We start from the raw sequence: 18,580 nt of genomic DNA on the forward strand, positions 1-18,580 counted from the left end.
CTCAGTTTGCAAAGGAATTGGATTTAAATGAGGAAGGACTGTGCAAAGTCATCAACCTCACTCTATCCTCCAGAGTTATTAGGAATCCAGTAATAAGACATAAGTCAGGATGACTTGAGGAATATTAATTGCTTATGTATGGACTGAGACAATATAATAAAAATGACAATTCTACCTAAGATTGTTTACTTATTTAGTGACATAACACTCAAACTACCAAAGAATCATTGAATAGAGTTATGAAAGAATTCATCTGAAAGAATGAAAGGTCAAAAATGTCAAGAGAATCAGTGAAAAAATTGTGAAGAAAGGCAACCTAGCAGTATCAGATTTCAAACTATATTACAAAGTGTAATAATGAAAAAAATCATGCATCATCCAAGAAATAGCATGATGAATCAGTGGAATAAATTAAGTACATGATACATAGTAGGAAATGATCATAGTAATCCAGTGTCTGATAAACCCAAAGATCCAAGTTTTGGGGCTAAGAACTCACCATTTAAAAAAAAATACGGAAAAACTGGAAAGCATTTTGGCAGAAACCAGACATACAATTAAATGGATTAGCCCTGGTGAATGAAAAGACTGTGAATTAATCATTTCAATTGTACTATGTTTGGGGCAGCTAGGTGTTATGGTGAATAGAGCATCAGCCCTGGAGTCAGGAGGACCTGAGTTCAAATCTGACTTCAGAACAGACACTTGACACATATTAGCTGTGTGACCCTGGGCATGTCACTTAACCCCAATTGCCCCCCAAAAAAATAAAAATAAGAAACAAATACAGTATGTTCAAGTTTTCATTCTGGGGTGAGGTAAGCACATAGCTTGATACTTTGATGGGCAAATAGGTGATGAATTTTATAAAACCTTGGACCTGGAAACTGGACTACTTAGTTCAAATTTAGTCTGAGACATTAACTAGCAATATGTCCTGTCAATCTGTGTTTGCCTCAGTTTGCTCATCTGTAAAATGGGAATAATGATAGCATCTACCTTCCAGGGTTGTTGTGAGAATCAAATGACATAATATTTGCAAATTACTTTTAGAAATTTAAAACACTATATAAATTCTGCCTATTATTATTGTGGGTGCTCCACCCCCCCATTACCATAGATATTTCCATGACCAATGCAAATTTTAACAGCCCATGCCATTTCACTTGTGAAATTTCTGTCCATGGTTTTTTTTTTCCCATAAATCCTTTACAGGCATTGGATATTTGAATATGAGGCTAAATTTTTGGGAAGAAGGATGGGCTAAAGATATGCAGTTGAGAAATATTGTAATTGAAGCCATCGGACAGTATCAGTTTAATCAGAAAAATAGAGGAGAAGCAGAGAGGGTAGAGAAGAGGAATAACCATTGAACCTTGTTGAATTATAACCACATTTAGAAAGGAGATAGGCACTAGAACTAAATATGATGACCAATTAAACAAAAGCAATACTGTAACTTTAAGATTTTTACTTAATATAATTTGGAATATAAATAAAATCAGAAAACATAAGCAACTGAATCAACCTAATTCAGTAGAATGATGATATACATAAAACCTTGTGCTGGGTGCTATGTAGAATATAAAATAAGTAAAACCAAATCCCAATTCCTGTCCTTAGGAACCTTATAATGTAAGTAGATGGATTAGATCAGTGAAAGAATACCTATAATTCAAAAAATATGCATTACTCATGGCCCAGAACTAAACCTACAGATTTTTAGGTACTGTGTACAATTATGAGGATTTCTCACTAAATTATTCTTTCTGTGGTACAAGTCTTACAGTGGTTTCCACTTGACAATATGATTGTTTGGATCAATTCTCTGTTACAACATCGAAAAGTCACTCATCTTTCATATGAGTACTCAAGTTAACACAACATTGAGTAGGTTTCACACTCAAGCTCTTAAAAATCATGACAACTCACTCTCCAAGGGTACTTTGCCTTTCAAGTACAGTAAAGTCCTCTTGGCTTATAGTACTACTTTGATGGAAAAGCCCTTCACAAAGAGAAAACTCTTAAAATCTGAAAAGGAGTTTATTCCCTTCACCAAAACTGCTCCAATAGAGAAATCGTGGTACCAGTCAAAGGCAAGATTGAAGTTTGCTCCCCTTTATAATGATTTTTGTGACTTGACACTCCTTGCCTCTAATTAATCTTGGTCCAGGAATTGCTCTGACACATTGCTAATGTCACTATATGGCTAATATTTCTGGACATCTGGCCTGGGCTTGATTTAGGAACTCTTTCACTATGACACAACTACTTTTGTCTGTAGCTATCTCTTAGGCTACATGGTTCCTCCTCTCCTGTGTGCCATATTATTATCCAGTACACAAAGTTTTCTGATGGATATGGTTCCTTGGTAAATGTGACATGTTGGAAGGCTATGTTGTTGTTCAGGCTTCCCTCAAAGGAAGCCAAGAGTACGTCTCTGATAGTTTTCTCTATGTCTACTTATCAATCTGTAGTTCTTATTTCCGGGTGCCTGTGTCTTTCCTCTTGTAAAGGATTCAGTGGATTAGCCCTGGTATGCGAAAAGGCTGTGAATTAGTCATTTCAAATATAGTATTAAAGGGCCAAGGCTGGGGAAATTTATACCTTTTACAAAAAAATTAACCTTGTCAAGGGAATTTAAAACATGGTTAAGTTGATATCAATAACTATAAAACAGAATTTTCATGAAGAGAGCAATGAGAACTGAAGACAATTCTTGGCCTCACTCATTATACTTTAGAAGTACCATAGCAAAGGAACAAGCAGAATTCAATGATGATTTCAAGCAGTGAGAGAACATGTCTAGCTGTAGAAGTCAAGAAACTTTTCTTGATCTTGAATAAGGAGAACTTAAAAGGATAGGATTTTTGTGATGGGCCAAAAGGAATGGTTAGTATTTCAATAAGCATGTGTGTGAGCGAGAATGAGCAAAGGGGATAGGATATAAGTAAAGGCATGGAACCAGGGCCACAGTTGAGTTTCTCTATAGGTACATTCCATCTGCTGTCATTATGTATTTCTATGAAAATCCAGAAGTTTTACAAATGTAGTTAAAATTCTTCTGTCCTCATTTCCCCAACATTTTATCCCCAAGCAAAATTATGTCTCTGTCCCTTGTTGCATTCTTCTGGCATTTATATGTTCTGACTTCTGACTTCATGGAATTCCCCATCCCTGAGATTCCCACTGGCAAACTAAAATGTAATTTCCTTCACCTGACCCTTTCCTTTGTTCCCTATATTTTGGGTATTAAAAAAAAAAAAATTTAGCTTCACTGAGCAGCTTTGCTGTTACTGCTGCTGCTGCCCCTGGGAGCAACTTCTCCCTCTCCCTCCCCAACCCCTCCCATTGACATGAAATGAGTAACTCAGAGGAAGTATCATGTATCTCATAGTTCTGTGGGCTTCATGGCAATGAATTCTTCTGTGAGGTGGATGAAGACTATATCCAAATCAAATTCAACCTCACAAGGCTTAATGAACAGGTGCCCCACTATAAGCAGGTACTACACATGATCCTCAACTTGCAACCTGATAATGAGCTGAAGAACAACCCCAACCAGAGTGACCTGATTAAGCAGGCAGCCTAGATGCCATGTGGATTGATTCATGCCCACATTCACAAAATGTGGCATTGCCCAGATGTTGGAAAAATGCCAGCAGGGAGACTTTGGCTATTGTCCTTGGGTATATTGTGAAAACCAGCCCATGTTGCCCATTGGACTGTCAGACATACCAAGTGAGGCCATGGTGAAACTGTACTGCCCCAAGGTCATGGATGTTTACACCCCCAAGTCATCCAGGCACCACCACGCAGATGGTGCTTACTTTGGTACTGACTTTTCCCACGCGCTTTTCATGGTGCATCCTGAGTACAGGCCCAAATGGCCTGCCAGCCAATTTGTGCCCAGGCTGTATGGCTTCAAGATCCACCCGATAGCCTATCAACTTCAGCTTCAGGCAGCCAGCACCTTCCAGAGCCCTATCAAAACCATCCATTGACTTGTCTCCTCCCCACCCCCAACACTTCAAGCTATGACACCATTCCCCCTCCCCCCAGTACAGGCACACCTTTCTAGAACCCCTAATGGTTTTTAGTTTAAATTAAGAAGAAGTCATTATTGTGGTGTGGTGGGAGTATGAAATAAAGTGGAAGAAAAGGCAAAAAAAAAGATTTAGTATGAAGTACTATAGGGAAACACAATAGGTGTAGAGAGGATCAGAGTAGCAAAATTATGACAAAGTTAACAATTCATAATCTAAATTTATTTAGCTTATCTTGGTCCCCAGTTCCAACCAAGGACATTTGGTCAACTATTCTTGGATTCCTCTCAGAAATTTCTTGTCTGCAACTTTGGCCTTGATATTAGTGTTTTGTTTTGTTTTTCTCTGGGCTTCCAAATCCTTTGAGTTAGGTCTGTCTAAGTCTTCCAGGATTTGTTTTTTCAGCTTTCAATAACAGAATTTCCTTTATAGTAGAAATTTTTAAACTTTTGTATGTGTATCATGGGCCCTTTTATGAGTTTGGTGAAGTTAGTGGAACCCATCTCAAAACGTTTTTTAATGCACAAAATTAATTACAGTTACAAAGAAAAACACATTTATTGAAATACAGTCATTAAACTATTTTAAGAGACCCCAACTCAAGAAATCCTGTAGTATAATCTCTCTCTACATGTATAACAGTCTCTCTACAGACTCAGTATCTGCACATAAGAATATATATTTGGGCTTCCGAAGAAAGTGTTATAGCTTGCAAGTTTGGTAATTGATCAAATGATGCTGAGGTGGGGAAGCAATTTACTTTCAAAATATTATAGTGTGATTCTTTTATAATTATTAACAGTAATGTGGATATTGGTGAAGGCAACTTCATGTGGTGGTATACTTCCTTTTCAAATTTCTGTGTTAATTCAACTTTGAACCTGAATCTGGGTCTTAAAGTTGCCCAGAATATTTATTCACTGACAAAAATGATAGTATAGTTTTTAGTAGTCAGTTATAATTTAGTAGTCAGTTAAATGCAAAATAAAGCAATGTTACCTATTCTCCTTATGATTGCTAAATAATGATGAGCATGAAGAAAGATGTTGAGCTCCATCCATAGATGCATCAATCTATTTACTTCAGTGGCTTAGAAAATAACTGTTACAAATAACTCTCTATTATTTTTAAACTACTTAGTTTATCAGATCAGAAATATTTCCTTTCAGATATTATCTGCTATATATATATGTATGTATGTGTGTGTATGTATGTATATATATATGTATGTATGTATGTGTGTATGTATATATACATATATATGAGTTATTATCTCATCTCCTTCTATTGTAAACTCTTTTTGAAGTAGTTTCTTCCCTAGTAGTTTATTCTTAAACTATTCTCCTACTTGCCTTGCCTTTTTGTCTTTAGCCCAAAACCTGCATGTTTAAAAGAAACAGATGAATTTTCAAGATTCAATTCAATGAACTCTAACATTTCTTTACACATTTATTAATTTATTTATTTGGGTATTGAGACTCCATAGGAGATAAAAGTAAGTATATGTCATGATCTCTGCCTTCAAAAAGCTTAGAACCTTTTGGAGGTTACTCTCTATCTCTGTCTCTGTCTCTTTCTGTCTTTGTCTCTCTGTGTCTCTCTGTTTTTTTTTGTTTCTGTCTCTCTGTGTCTCTGTTTCTCTCTCTGTCTGTGTCTGCCTCTCTCTCTCTGTACATGCATATGCATACATATACATATATATGTATATGTATTTATATGCAAACATACACATATATGTATGTATGTATCCTTCTCCAGTTCATTTTACAAATGAGGAAACTGAGGCAAACAGGGTTAAGTGACTTGCCCAGGGTCACACAGCTAGTAAGTTTCTGAGACTGAATTTGAACTCAGGTCTTCCTAACTCCAGGCCCAGTGCTCTATCAATAGTGCCATCTTTTTGAAACAAAATGTCCTCATCTGTATAATGAAAGAGGTGATTAAATAGCCTCCAATTCCCCTTCCAAATAAAAATCTATAATCCAATGTTATATAAATACAATTAAACACCAATAGCAAATATGTCTGAAAACATAATATCTGCATCTTAGAATTGTAGCAGTAGGAAAAGTTAAAAGTTGGAGAAGAAACCTGATTTGTGCTCTGGTAAAGAAGGAAGGAAAGTATGATATGATCATAGGTTTAAAGTTGGAAAGAGCATGAGAGACCATTATGATCTATACTTACTCTGAAAATATCACAACTTTGTGTAGTCTTCAGTTTTCTCCTTTATCTATAGGCTGCTTGATTATTTTAGTTCTAAAATACTGATTTGAGACTTGCTGAGAGCTGTCCCGTATATTTAGCTCAGAGGTGAGGTGGGTCAGTTTTCATTCCAGTTGCTCAGAGCTCAAGATGCTGGGAGATATTGGATTCTCTCCTTAAGAACAGGCTTTCACCTGATAAACTTGGACCAATCCCTTATTTGCACATAAGAGAGGAAGAAGATCATGAAGAAGGTGAATGTGGAGAGACTTAAGACTATTCCTTCTTACCCTTTCACTCTCAACTTAACAGAAGGCAATCAGGTTGACTTTCAGGACAGGCCACGTTAGAATGGAACCTATGGGTTGTGAAACTTACCATCCATTCCCTTACATCTTCCTATCTAGTTGCTAGTATCTGAAATCCCTTCATCAGGGAGACTGACTATGCTTTTCATTCATCAACTAGCCAGAAAATACTTAAAATGCAATTGTCTGGTTCAGGTAACACATTGACTGTAATTCAATCACAGTAAATCATAATCTGTTGACCAATCAACAGGCATAAAAGACTGCCAATCCTTTCTACTTGTTAGGGAATAGGAATTTAGAAAATAGGAAGGCATCAGGTCCCCTGAAGGGGAAAAGAAGGTGATTACAAAGGGGCATAAATTTAAAAAAAGCGGCTTCCAGAAATATGGTAAATGAACTTCCCTGAATTCTCAGTTTTGCATATGGTTCAACTTTCTGTGCACCAGCAAAACTATACATGCATAGAGGTATTTTTTGTTGTATGCAATCATAATAAAAAGTAATAATACTTCTCATTCATTTAACATTCCCACTTAAAGTACATTGTCTGATTTGATCTTTTTACAAAGCCTGTGAAGCAGATGACTTTAATATCCCCATTTTATGAATGAGGAAACCCAGAGGGAAGGAGAATATTGTTAAAGGGTGTGTACAAAGTCATGCAGTAAGTGTCTGAGAGTGAACTCAAACTGTAGACTTCCAAATTCCAGATCCACCACTCTCTTCACTAAGCTCATTGCTGTTCATGTGGCAACGTAGCAGGAATGTGATCCATATGATGCACCACACAGTTTTTCCTGATTCCTAAAGATCTTTGAAGACTGCTACATTCATTTTAGGGAAATTTCCTTTCCAGAATCCTTAGTGATTGAGATTTCCCTGAAAATCAAATTCCATTATCTAAATATATTTTGTCCACATTCAATCTTCATCTCAAATCTAAGGGCCACAAGGAAGCAGAAAACCCACAAAGAACATCCATATGCACATGCACACACATGCACACGTGCAGGCATATACCCACTCACACACACATGCTCACTCTGAAAATCAAAGTCCAGTTTTCAAATAGTGACAGACTTGAAGAAAGATCAGTCAGTAGTTAGAGGATTGACACAGAACAATGCCATATTCTTTTGCAAGGGGAGGCTGGAAGCTGCTTAGACTACAGGGTAGGAGGAAAAACTATAGAAAGTGATAACCTCAACCCTGGAAATAGCTGCAACAAAAAACTGGAAAGTGTGAGAATGCCTGTTCACCAAGATTCCTGGGACAATAGCAACAACAGCATCTATGTTCCAACTTAATGGACAGCTTAGACATAGAAATGGGTACAGACCTTAGTTATCAAGAAGATATGTATGCCCAAGTAGGTAAAATCCATTTCTTTAAAAGATCATCTATGATATCAAAAGTTGTGGGGTTTTTTTTAGTTATACAGGATGAATGTAAAGCTGATGTTAGTGATTCATAACTAATGCAAAAAAAAAAAACCCTTTTTTAAATAAGACTTCTATTTGAACATTGTTGTCAAGGATACCATATAAAATATACCATTATGCTAGAGGGAACAACTTAATTCACTCAAAAGTGCCCAAAGCATACTTAGAGCCACATTCTATCCTGAGACCTTGTCCTTAATAAATCTGTGCCCTAGCAATTCTCACAGGTATAATAATCACAAACTTACAAAACCATCCTCTCCCAACTAGCTCCTTGGTCCCTCTATTCTGCTGACAGTACTTCTTACATTTCAAACAAGAAGGTAGTAGAAAATAAATATAAAGGAGTCATTTGGAGATATGAAAGATAAAATAGATCAGTATATTTATTACATTTTGTAATTTATCATTGTGTTACTAAGTTGAAAATGTACTTTCTCATGCATTCATTTCAAATTCTACTTTTAGCTCTTGATAAGTTGAAATTGTTGTATATTATGTTCCTCTACTTCAAGAAAATATTAATGAAATACGCATAGTAATGCATTAGACAAAGATCTGATATCTCAAAGCCCAGGCTTGACAAAATGTGATAATACACCTTGGGTCAGTATGAAGATTTCCCAACTAGTACTAACAACAATTGAGAATCTAAAAATAGCCATCAAGGCTATTTTTATACTATTTGATATTCCATGTGGTTGGGGGTGGGGGAGGAGTCTAGCAATAATTTTTTTTTTCAGAAGAAAAATTAAGTCTCACATAGCTAAAATGACTCAGATAATGTCACAAAGTAAGCTAATGAAAAAGAACAGACTATTCTAGTTCTCAAGATTCCTATTCAATACACTTTTCCCTCCATTATGGTGCACTGGAGACCATACACAGTTGTATCAAACAATTTCGTGAGAGAAGTGAATGACATTTACATATGGTGTAATTTCATCATGAAATAGACTTACTTCGTGATAGTTTTCTAAATATACAAACATATAGAAGATTTTCCAAGTATGAAAATATAAAGCAAAAGTGTCAGGAAACAGATTAACCTTGTTTGTTTGTTTTCTTATTTTGTTTTAGCTTACTGGCAATAACTTGGTTGTCAAATTATTTAGAGATTCGAACTCTTGCTCTCTAACTTTGGGTTTCACTGTCTTTCACAAAAACCTTTTCCCCACACAAAGCTTACTACTTAAGGTTTGCTCATTAATACCTGTAGCGAGTTTTGTTACTACAGCTTCAGTATGCTTCTGTATAGCTCCATTAGTCTTATAGTAAGCATTCCCAGCACACATACACACACACACACACACACACACACACACACACACACACACACACGTATGTATGTATATATACACATATACACACATATTCATATGCATACATACATATACACACATAAATATATGTGTATGTGTCTACATATATACACACACACATACATATATATAAAATCAGCATAAACTGGTTTTGCCTTCAGCAAACTTCCAGCCTTACATTTTTGACAGGCTTCTGGCTAAAGCTAGAAATCTATTTACACTGGTACTTCTTTGTGAAAACTAGAAATTCTAGTCATTTTCTCCATACTATTAACTACAAAGTTTCATTTCACCTCATTCGCTCAGTTCTATTAATGAACTATTTCCTATCCCATTTTATATCAAGTTCTATAGAAATGTTCTATCTTCTTCAGTTATCCTATCTATTATTTGACACATGGAGCCATGGGATATGCTCAAACAAAAAGCATTTAGTCTATAGACTAAACCGAGGTCAACTCAAAAACCAGCAGCTAACCCCTGCTAAATTAACAAGCTCAAAAGTCATCTGGGAATTATTTCAAAACCCACATTGGTACACAGACATGGGCTGGACTTGAAAGAGAAGTTCAAAAGACATGAATGAACAGATTCTTCTTTGAGGAAAGAAGCCATATGGTTCAGTGGCTTAAAGGGAGCACTGAGTCAGGAAAATGTAGTAGGCACCACCTGCAACTATGCAATGCAGTGAATGCCAGCCGGAGGCCTGGCAAAATGAGCTATACAATAACAGAGGGCTGAATTTTGGGGAAGCAGATGGGTCAGACAAAGTGGCAATCTCTGAATTTTACCTTCTTTATCTGTAGACTATTTCCTGGCTCTAAATACTTGATCATCAACTAGACCACAGCAGATCTTAGTCCTTTATATATAAGAGCCCTACATACACTCTAATAATTGATATGGCCTGGCTTTTGGTTTGTATCGCTTTTTGTCAGGAGTTGAAGAAATCTACTCAGACAAAGGTTTCTTTTGGAAATAACAGGGAGATGCAGTTACTGAATTACTGGCATGTATAAACTATAACCTGGAGCTGGAGATGACACCTAGAATGGGCAAGATAGAGTAATCCCTTCCAATGTGATTACCCATCTAGAAATTTCAAAACAAGAAAAATGCATCAAATCTGTAATTATTAGAAATGTATGGACAAAATAAGAGGGAAATAATATACTACTTTAAAAACATTCTGCAATATCATCAGAGAATTGACACAATCAAAGATCAGACTCAATTTACCCAAACTGTGGCAAATTTGTGTTTCAAGCTTCTGTGTCTTGGCATTTACTTGGTCTCCCTTTATCAGTGACTCAGTTTGAAGTCTCACCACCTTCCCTATGCAGGCATATCTTGTTTTGTTTCACTTTACTTTATTGAACTTTGCAGATTTTGCATTTTTCTTTAAACAAATTGAAGGCTTGTGGCAACTCTGTGGCAAGCAAGTCTATCAGCACCATTTTTCCAACAGCTTTGGCTTACTTCAGATTGCTGGGTCACATTTTGGTAATTCTGACAATATTTCAAAATTTTTTCATTATTATTTAATCTGTTATAGTGATCTGTGATCAGTGATCTTTAATGTTACCATTTTCATTGCTTAGGGGAGCTACAAACTGCACCCTTAGAGGATTTCATAGAAGTCATGTATATTTTGATTGCTCCACCAACAGACCATTCTCTGTCTCTCTCCTTCTCCACAGTCCTCCCTATTCCCTGAGACACAACAATATTGAAATTAGGCCAATTAATAACCCTACAATGTCTTCTGAATGTTTGAGTGAAAGGAGGAATCAATTCATGGAACAGACTTCATTGTTGTTTTATTTTAAGAAATTCACAAAGCCACTCTAATCTTCAACAATGACCACCATATCAGTCAACAGCCATCAACAAAAAGATTACCACTTGCTGAAAGTTTAAATGGTGGTTGGTATTTTTTTTAATAAATAAAATATTTTAAATTAAATTATGTACATTATATTTAGATAACACTATTGCATACTTCATAGATGACAGTATAGTGTAAATATAACTTTTATATGCATTGGTAAACCAAAAAATTGGTGTGACTCATTTCTTTATGATATTCACTTTGTTGTGCTGGTCTAAGAACCCAAATCTGCAATATCTCTGAGAGATGCCTGTATTCCATTAAGATATTGGAAAACTGGTCTTGATTAGTCAATGGAAAGTGCTGGCAACTGTGAGGTGGGAAGGGGCATACCAATGCAGAACTGGCTAGAGGGGAAAAATTGATGCGACCAAGAGAATGGGACCTCAAAATCTAGGTAGAGGTAGGCCTCTTCTGCTTGAGTTACACATACTAAGAATCTAGTCAGGCCTCCCCTCCACCACCACATAAACCTAAGAAACATTGTCCACTCTGTGCCAGGGGCTTTTAAAGGGAGAAAATAATAACAATTTTTTTATGTATGTATGTATGTATGTATGTGTGTGTATGTGTATTTCAGCTGTGGAAGTTTAATATAAGCTACTGAAAATATGAGCAAAAAAACAGAAAAAAAGTCAAGGAGACAAAAGCTGAATTATTAACCTAGCTTCCAAGATAGGGGGGAGAAAAAGAATGAGAGTCAAAGAAGTGAGAAAAAAATGAGTAAAAATTTTTAAAAGGTCCACAACACAATGAATAAATAATATGCATTTTTTAAAAAAGTGCACTTGAAACCCTGATGAAAAAAAAATGAAAACAAACTCTGTGGATTCTCAAACTAATGAAACAATAATGAGGAATTCTAGAATGATACAAAAGACACCCTAAACAAGTTATTGGAATGAGAATTGGGTCACAAATCAGTGTTCTTAAAAAAGAAAATTTTAAAAGGAAAGCAACAGAGAAGATAACTTAAAATCTGCGTCAGAATTCCACTAAAGTAGCATAGGCTCTAAAAAGAAAGTTATACATTTGGGACTCAAATAGTTCAGATGGGGAAGAAAAAAATTGGAGAAAAGAAGAAAAAATAACTTAGAAAGAAAACATTAATCACATTCAAAACAAAGTGACTAATCATGAAGACAGGATTCATAATGTAATCCAAGGATGTATCCAAAGATAAAAAGTTTCCAAGGAGAACAAGATACATTTTAATTCCATACCAAAAGAAATTATATCAAAGAAGCAACAATTTTGAAAGCAAACAGTAAAATGCTGATATAACATTTGGACTTAGTAAATAAGTGCAATTATGAAGAAAGGACTAAAGAACTAAGTAAATTATCTCATATCTCTAGGCTATTATTTAAAAAAAGAAAAAAAAGGAAAAAAAGAAACTTAATTGTTGGCCAAAAGAAAAGAGATTATCACAGGCAAAAAGATCTAAGTCACTAAAGATTTGAGGGGAACTTAAAGAGTGAAGAGAAAAAGTGAATTAATATTCCATCAATTAAATACTTGCTCCATTATAGTTGAATCAATTTCATGGGTGGGGTGGAAGGGTGACATCAGCAAGAGTCAAAGGGGAGACTGGTTATTTCCCTATATGCCATAGTTGTAAATAGAATGACATAGTCATGTCTTCAGATTCAACCCAAACTCTAGGAACTGTGGGAGAATGAGATTAGGAGAATGGAAGGAAGGGACTGCAATAGAAATCAGAATAATAGGAGGCTAGAAAGGGGAAATAAAAAAGGTACCATTGAAGCTTGCTCCCATAGTGAGTTGAGGGGAAGTGGAGAATGACAGGAACCTGGACAATGACTTTGGTCTTTGTCAATGGGCACTTTTAGAAGAGAAAATGTATGTGTCCCTAAGAGTAGCAACCAAATATGATAGTAGAAGGAACATGGATCTGATGAGGTCTAGAGGTATAGGGGTGCTGGAACCCTGAGATAGTGAAACAAGGGCCATGTCTAAATGAATTCAACCCAAATCTTCTTTCATCTGGAGAAAAAGTTTATTAGAGACAAATCATATAGTCCAGGAGATGGTCGTAAGGATGAGAGGGCATGAGAGAAGTTCAACCTTTTGGGCATGAGACAGTCTCAGCATATAAATGGGTACCAGGTGGATCTTATATACACTAAAGTAACTTTGGGTGACCAGAGGAGGGGAAAAGGGTATAGGTGAGAATTCAGATCAGAAGATCTGAGAGATTGAATAGACAATGGGAATAGATAATGAAGGGAACTGGAAGGAAGAAGTTTGAAAGGCATCTGAATAAGATCAAAAGATGGGGCTAAGGCTTTCAAAGGGAGATGAGAGGATTCAATAAGGAACCATTTCAGACCAGAGTTAAGAAAAGTTTAAGGGCTTCCTGGGGCCCATAGACAAATGGGAGTCAAATTCTTTTTGGCAAAAGGGGCAAAGGTCTCAGCTTCTGAAACTGAATGATGGACCCATACCCCATCAGATCCTGGTGAATAATGTTCTGGCATTAGAAGGGATAAGTGATCATAGCAAAGGCCTTGAGATACAGTGTGACTCCCACCAACCTAACTACATCTTTCATGGATTAGTATTGAGACACATAAAGAGGAGGTCTTGAAAAATAAGCAACCAGCAAAATAGCACCCACTGTCTTATTTTAATGAGGGTTGTCGTTGGGGGGCTGACAATTGACTTATAACAAAAGGAAATGGTGTCTTGGTCACTAGATACTTCATATTAGAGTTCTTCAGGAGACCATAAAAAAAATAGGTCTCTTAACATTTTAACTGTCAGAGATAGAGCTCTCACTAAGATGCAATCCCCATCTCCACCACCACCACCACCACCACCATAGACCAGAGGGCAGAATATTAAAGGAGAGCACCAGGAAGTGTCCTTATAGCCAGAACAGAAGGATGTAATACATTAGTTTTTATATTCGCCATTATAGCGTCACTTCCAGGGGGAAGTGACTATGGGGAATGCCCCTGCTTATAGGATCAGTATACGTTCCTATGCTCTATCCTACATACAAATACGATTCTCAACTCCATTTGAATGGAGACCTGCCATAGATGTCACATCTCCAACTTCTTGTAATATGTCTTCTTCATGTTCTTAAATGTGCTGTATTTATTTTTCTTTTGGCAGAGATTGTAAGATCCAGGAGTCAAATCTTCCACTAGGGCACAGGACTTGGAAAATTATTTTAACACAAAGAAAATTCATCAGCAATACCTTTGAGTTTCCAAAAATATTCTCTAAGGGCATAGTTTTGACCACCTTCTTCCTGATAACTTTACCCTTATAACTGCCTGTTTTTCTTTTCATTATTTCTCATTCATTTCACCTTCCTTATTTTCAATTTTATAATGCCAAGAACAGGCTTAAAATTCTCTGTACAGCATCTTGAATTCTTTAGAGAAATAGCACTTTAGAAATTTAACAAATAAATAAAGCAGCAAATTAATGAGAAGCAGGAGACTAGAATCCTTATGGAATGCCACATAAAAGAATCCTTGGGCTTAGGGAGAATCATTCCTTTCATATTCTGCTAGGAAGCAAGCTTATTTGGTCTTTGCCAGAGTCAGAGCATTAGACATTAAAGATTCTATTCATGTTACAATGAGCTCTGTAGTGCCAGACCTTGACTTATGGTGGTAGTAAGGGATGTTCTATTAATGTGAATTGTCCAAGAATGTCTTCTAATTGTAAACCTTAAAATAATAAATTACTCTCAGAAAGGTTTGAAGAACAGGGCAAAATGTCAATATATAGACTATGAAACACGCCATAAGAGCAGGAACAGAATTGCGGCTGATAGCTAGGCTGAAGGTTAAGAGGCTACTGGTCACTGCTGTTAACTATGTATTTGTCAATTTAGATCTGCCAATGAGCTAAAAACAGGGATCACCAAGGAGAGAAATTTTGAGTTTGAGCAGGCTTAATGTCATTGATCTAGGCCACATGACCTTTAGGCAGTATTTTGATAACTTATGTATACTTTTTAAATACTAAGCATTTTTTATTATTAATTTGTACCTCCCACTAATCATCCCCAAAAAGTAAATTATAAAAGGAAAGAAAATAGAAACAAAAAAACAATCCCACCCCACAACAAATATGTCAATATATAGCCATATATTCCAGCTAAATGAATTCCCACATTAGCTATGTCCACAATTTTTTTTTCTCTTTTTGAATTTTGAGTTCATCATCTCTCTTTCAGGAGGCAAATAGTGTGTTTCATCTTCATTCTTTTGGCCTTCAAGTTGGTCATTGCATTGATCCGAGTTCTGAGGCACTTCAAAGTTGGTTTTACTCTATAATGTTGTTATCACTGTATAATTTTTTCTCCAAATATTACTCATTTTGCTACACATTATTTTGTAAAAGCCTTCCCAATTTCCTCTGAAATTGTCTATTTCATCATTGCTTAAAGAACAATAAAAGTGAAGGAGAGGAGAGAAGGGAACAAGTATATAATAAGTACCTTCTTTGTGCCATTCACTGTGCTAAGCACTTTACAAATTTATCTCATTTGACAATATTTGTGTATTTGTAATATTCTATTACTTTCATATACCATACACTGTTTAGCCATTTTCCAGTAGGAGTATTTTACCTTATTTTCTGCTTTTGGAGTACCACCAAAATTTGCTGTCATAAAACTTTTTGGACTTATAGTTAATTTCTTCCTTCTTTGATTTCTTTGGGGTACTGGCCCAGTAGTGATATAGCTGTGTCAAAGGGTAAGCAGAATTTAGCAACTTTCTGGGCTTAGCTCCAAATTGTTTTCCAGAATGTCTGGAATGATTCACAGTTCAAACAGTGCATAAATGTTCCTGTTTTCCCATTCCCTCTAGAGCAAGCGGTATCGTTGAGGTGTAGATACTAAGGGTGGTGGGACCCCAAAATCACAAGATGTGCATCCTTCCTGAATAAATTTGACCCAAGTCTCCTTTCAGTCAAAGACAAGGTTTAATACGGAGGAACCATTCTGGCCAGACTCAGATTCACATGTGAGCGGATATGAGGAAATCTCAGGGTTTAAATGGGGGCCAAGATGGATCTTATATACAGTCAAGTAATTTGAGGTGACCAGAGAAAGGGCTGGGAGAAGGATCCTGAGGCTGGGGTAACTGGGGGAGGAGTTTAGGGAGAACCCCAATTGGAGTGTCTAGGAGGTTGAATGGGATCATCCAATAGAAGGCTAGGCTTTATTAGGGTAACAATGAACTGAAGGATAGGGAAGGAAACACGGGAAATATAGTAGGCTTTATTATGGTATCAAAGGGAGATAGAGCCTAGGAGTAAATTGATAGGAATTAGAATCAGAAATAAGGAAAGGCCAGTTGAATGAATTAGAGTCTCAGACAACCTCCTGAGACTTCTTTGATAATTCAAAGAAAATATAAGAGTTTCCTATGGCCATAGACAAATGGGACCCACATTCTTTTTTGGGGTGAGGAGCAACAGTTTTGGCTTGGGCCCATACCCTATCAGTACAAGAGGTAAGAAAACCATAAAGGGCGGAACCAGTCAGTACATTCCGGCTGGGGGATTTGTTCTGGCCAGACCAACCAAAAACATATACAAAACACTGTAGTTAGAAGCCATTACAGGAGCAAGGCAAAGAACAGGAGTTCTGAACTAGAAATGAGTTGAGAAAGCTCTATTTCTATCTAATCTGAGAAGAAAAATATTTAGGTGAGGTCAAAATTATTATCTGTTCTGGCTATCCGTTGTTTATTTGTTTTAATTTTGGGGGACATTAGAGACTCCAGATTTAGCAGATGAGAAAGTAGTCCTCTTTTTTTTTCTTTCCCTCTTGAAAAAGAGGATATGATCTTAATAATCTTATAAATAGAAAGGAAAAAAAAACTAACTCACATAACTCATACCCTTTTTTAGTACTTACTTCAAAATTTCAACAACAACAACAAAACCTATCAAAAGAATTTAGTATGGTAGTTTGTCTTCTTCCTCCCACTACCATATTTATATGTAGGGAAACCAAGTCATGAAATCATAGGGCCATGAGTATGATGATGTTTAAAACTGGATGTGTTTCCATTTTTCTCAGACCAGCAGCCTGACATTTCAAAAGATAAGAAGTACTGCTCAGCTTGAATGAACTCAGAAATATCTCTGTGAATGTATTTGAACTCATCTTTTCAAATGTCAGTTTGGGACTAGGTGATATGAGTAACTCTTTGTGAAACCAAAAGAAAAAAAAGTGTTAAAACTCCCAAACAAAAATTTCTAACATATATTTCCAGCATGAATAAGTCTTTACCGATTATGCAGAATATTTTGTAAGTAGATCTAGGAGGTCAAAAGTCATGAAAATATAAGAAGTCAAAGAGCAAATGAGATAATGTACTTAAAAGCATTTTCCAAACCTCCCAGTCCAATATAAATGTCAGCTGTTATTATCATTTGAGTATTTAATACACCTCATTTGATGAAAATTATTTTCTTTTCTCTTCAAATATGTATGAAGCATGTCTTACTCTACTGACACTTAGTCTATAGCAATTGACCATTGTAGAATTCATAAATCAAGAAGTGGATTGAATATACATTACCCAAGAATTACTTTAACAAATTTTTCAGATCAACTCAACAATGTGTTTCAAGAAGTGTGGGTTCCTCTCATGATTTCATTGAGTATTATGTGAACTTCAGTAGACATGGAATAATTTTGGCATAGTGTGGTTTTCATTTAAAATTTCCATGCCAAAGTAGAGAAAAATTTAATTTACATGTCAAATACTCTTTTTTTTCCTGAAGTAGTAAAAAATATTTGCAAGAGGCAGGATCCTAGCAAGAAAAAAAAATGAGATAGGTAAAGTTTATTCGTGGTACTTAAAGGTTTCCATATTCGAAAGAGCCCCATTGTTATCTCTTGGTCACCAAGTTCCCTAAGACAAACCTTCAGTGGTTGGAGAGGACTTTGGCCTCTTGGCTTTTCTTCAATCACAAAGTCCCTTCTTTAAGCATCATTCTTTCAAGGCTTTTCTCCCAGCAAGGTGATAAACTAATCCATATTGATATGCTAATGGAGCTAATGGATTAGTGCATTTTCCAGATAACATATTTGCATTTTAACTGAGGCTTGCAAAAGATAATACCTTAACCCAAATCATGCCTTAATGGTGGAAATGTCAGGTTCCATAAGAGTCTGGTGGAAGAGATATTTGTGGCCAAATGAACCTTTGGACTATACCAGGTGGATTGATGACTGTCTATTGATAACAGAAGTAGCCCTCATCAGAGAATGTGGATGTGAGTTCATTTGCTTTTTTTTTTCTCTCTGTAATGGCCAACTTTAGATTCATGAATGAAAAAGCAAATTTCAATGTAA

General features: G+C 36.1%; 1 pseudogene; it reads left to right on the top strand.

Annotated features, from left to right (window-relative positions):
- Positions 1 to 3,361: 3,361 nt before the first annotated feature.
- Positions 3,362 to 4,004, top strand: LOC110217447 (casein kinase II subunit beta-like; annotated as a pseudogene).
- The last annotated feature ends 14,576 nt before the right edge of the window (positions 4,005 to 18,580 follow it).

The sequence above is a fragment of the Phascolarctos cinereus genome, unplaced genomic scaffold (assembly GCF_003287225.1).
Source record: "Phascolarctos cinereus isolate Bilbo 61053 unplaced genomic scaffold, phaCin_HiC Scaffold_9;HRSCAF=440, whole genome shotgun sequence".
In the NCBI taxonomy this organism is placed as follows: domain Eukaryota; kingdom Metazoa; phylum Chordata; class Mammalia; order Diprotodontia; family Phascolarctidae; genus Phascolarctos; species Phascolarctos cinereus.